Below are 3452 nucleotides of genomic sequence, written 5' to 3'. Positions count from 1 at the left end.
TGCATGGGAAGGCACCTTTGTACTGGGCTAACTGGGTCCACGCTAGGGGGTTGTGCTGGTCTAACCAGCTCGGGAACAGAAAGTCACACCCCTGCTCAAGACAGTTATACTGGTACAAAAGCCATGTGTAGACCAGGCTTTAGTGCTCCCACCCCTTCTTGAATTAAGCCTTGCACTAGGGATGGGACCACTCCTGGGGAGGGGGAGGGAGCAGAGGCAGGGGGGAGTTTGCGGAAACTCTCCCTCCCCATCTCGGAATGCAAGTGACGGTTTTGCCAGGGATGTTTCTGAAAACAAAGCCCAGCAGCCGCTCTCTGTTGGAAGCCAAGCCCGCCCCCCGCTCACCACCCCGATTCTCCCTTGAGAGCAATTCCTGCCCTAATTGATTTGTAACACAGGAGTACCAAGGGCCCATCTGACAGCAGGACCCCACTGTGCTGAGCACCTCGGCCCACACACAGAGCCCCTGCCCTGAACATCTCACATCCACAAGACAAAGGGTGACACAGGAACCAGAGGCCCAAGGTCACCCAGCAAGGCGGGGACAGAGCGGGGAATAGAATCCAGATCCCCTGACTCCCAATCCAGTGCACTCCTCATTAGATTAAGATGACCAGCTTCTAAAGCAGCATTTCTCAAATGAGGCCAACGGGGGCTTTTTTTGCGGCCACACGCTCCTGGGTGGTGACTGGGGGTGGGAAGCAGCAGCTCCTCCCCAGGGGCTGCCAGCAGGGGTTGGACCCTGCCCCCTGGTAGAGCCACAAATGGCGGAGGAGCTGGCAGCTGGTGTGAGTTCCCCACCTTCCTGGGGACAATGGGGCTCGGACTTCCAGCTTCAGCGCTGGGTGCCAGGCTGGGGCCCCCAGCTGTGGGGCGGCGGGCTCTGGGCAGGTGGGGGTAGGCTCCAGCTTCAGGTGCTGGCCCCACGCTTACTACCCTCGACGTCACCACTGGGCCCGCCGCCTCCCCCGGCACCCCATCCATTGCCCCATTGCTCCTGGCCCCGCAGCCTCCCCCGGCACCCCATCCATTGCCCCATTGCCCCTGGCCCCGCCGCCTCCCCCGGCACCCCATCCATTGCCCCATTGCCCCTGGCCCCGCCGCCTCCCCCGGCACCCCATCCATTGCCCCATTGCTCCTGGCCCCGCCGCCTCCCCCGGCACCCCATCCATTGCCCCATTGCTCCTGGCCCCGCCGCCTCCCCCGGCACCCCATCCATTGCCCCATTGCCCCTGGCCCCGCCGCCTCCCCCGGCACCCCATCCATTGCCCCATTGCCCCTGACCCCGCCGCCTCCCCCGGCACCCCATCCATTGCCCCATTGCTCCTGGCCCCGCAGCCTCCCCCGGCACCCCATCCATTGCCCCATTGCCCCTGGCCCCGCCGCCTCCCCCGGCACCCCATCCATTGCCCCATTGCCCCTGGCCCCGCCGCCTCCCCCGGCACCCCATCCATTGCCCCTGGCCCCGCCGCCTCCCCCGGCACCCCATCCATTGCCCCATTGCCCCTGGCCCCGCCGCCTCCCCCGGCACCCCATCCATTGCCCCATTGCCCCTGACCCCGCCGCCTCCCCCGGCACCCCATGCATTGCCCCTGGCCCCGCCGCCTCCCCCGGCACCCCATGCATTGCTCCTGGCCCCGCCGCCTCCCCCGGCACCCCATCCATTGCCCCATTGCCCCTGGCCCCGCCGCCTCCCCCGGCACCCCATCCATTGCCCCATTGCCCCTGGCCCCGCTGCCTCCCCCGGCACCCCATCTATTGCTCCTGGCCCCGCCGCCTCCCCTGGCACCCCATCCATTGCCCCATTGCCCCTGGCCCCGCTGCCTCCCCCGGCACCCCATCTATTGCTCCTGGCCCCGCTGCCTCCCCCGGCACCCCATCCATTGCTCCTGGCCCCGCCGCCTCCCCCGGCACCCCATCCATTGTCCCTGGCCCCGCTGCCTCCCCTGGCACCCCATCCATTGCTCCTGGCCCCGCCGCCTCCCCTGGCACCCCATCCATTGTCCCATTGCCCCTGGCCCCGCCGCCTCCCCCAGCACCCCATCCATTGCCCCTGGCCCCGCTGCCTCCCCTGGCACCCCATCCATTGCTCCTGGCCCCGCCGCCTCCCCTGGCACCCCATCCATTGTCCCATTGCCCCTGGCCCCGCCGCCTCCCCCGGCACCCCATCCATTGCCCCTGGCTCTCACTGCCTTCCCACCCACCTCCCCATCCAGGGTTAATTTGTCCCCCAGCTTGCTGGGGCTGAGTAAGTCAGCGGTGGAAAGTGATATGTGTATGTTTGTTAAGATCACTTTTCACTGCTCCCAGCTCGTTAGCAGACTGACTGGCTAGCAAGTCTAGAAATAAATAAATAAATAAATAAATAAATAAAAATGCAACCAAAAAAGCAAAACAAACAAACAAACAACAACAACAAAAGACAAGAACAGGCAAAGCACCTTATTTGTGTTTCTATTCTGTTTAGGTCCAGTTGTGAGAACCACTGTAAGTGACCCAAGGCACAAGTGGAAAACCCTCACAGAAGCCCAGACATATTTTGCCAGGAAATAATGGAACAAGACCCTGGGGAAGGTGAGTTCGGTTTTCAGTGTACAGCTCATCATCTCTATGTGGCTTCTAAATTTGGTCAAACCTACCCACAACAGCCCTGCTGCACTCCACCCCATCTCTGCAACACTGAACAAATCAATGAGTTTGCACAGGTGTCACCTTATCTGGCCTTTTCTCTAATCATTATTCATTAGTGTCTGAAAAGCCCTTTGAAATCCACCAAAGGTGCCAGGGAAGTGCAAAGTATTTTTATTATCATTTAGTCCTCTGTGAGAACACAGAACAACATTAAGAATTGGCCACTGGGAGTTGAAGTCCCACGGACGGGAGCTAAACGCCAGCCAGACCTCCCAAAGCTGGAAGTCTTCTGGAATCTGGCTCTAATCACTTCTGATCATCTTATTGTTGAAATAAATGCCCAATCCTTTATTAATCCCCTTGGACTCTTGGCTTCAGTGTTATCCTGCAGCAGTGAGTTCCACAGGTTGTGTATTACTTTATCTGGCTGACCTCCTTGTCCTTGTCTTAGACAGGAGGATACATAGAAGCACTCGACTGACTGTGACGGGACTAGCCAATATTTTAGATACCTCAATCATATCCCCGCTAATCCATCTCCTCCCCAAACTAAGCAGCCCCTGGTCTTTCAGCCTCTCTCATATGGAAGCCTCTGATAATTTTCATTGCCCTGCTCTGGGCTAGCAGTGGAGCGCAGTGCAGTGAACCTGCTGTTTCCTGACGGCGTTGAGGATCAGTCCCTTGTGCCTGTCCCCCAAGTATCCAGGGACCACGTTGTGTCTGTCCCATGCTACAGGTGAGGCAGCACATGCTGCACTCTCCAGGATGCCAGCAGGCCTGCTGTCTATAAGATTGATCCCCGCTCGAGTCCTTCAGCCTTT

This window comes from Chrysemys picta, chromosome 14 (genome assembly GCF_011386835.1).
Source record: "Chrysemys picta bellii isolate R12L10 chromosome 14, ASM1138683v2, whole genome shotgun sequence".
Taxonomy (NCBI): domain Eukaryota; kingdom Metazoa; phylum Chordata; order Testudines; family Emydidae; genus Chrysemys; species Chrysemys picta.
The sequence above is the reverse complement of the archived record's forward strand: the minus strand, read 5'-3'. Positions refer to the sequence as shown.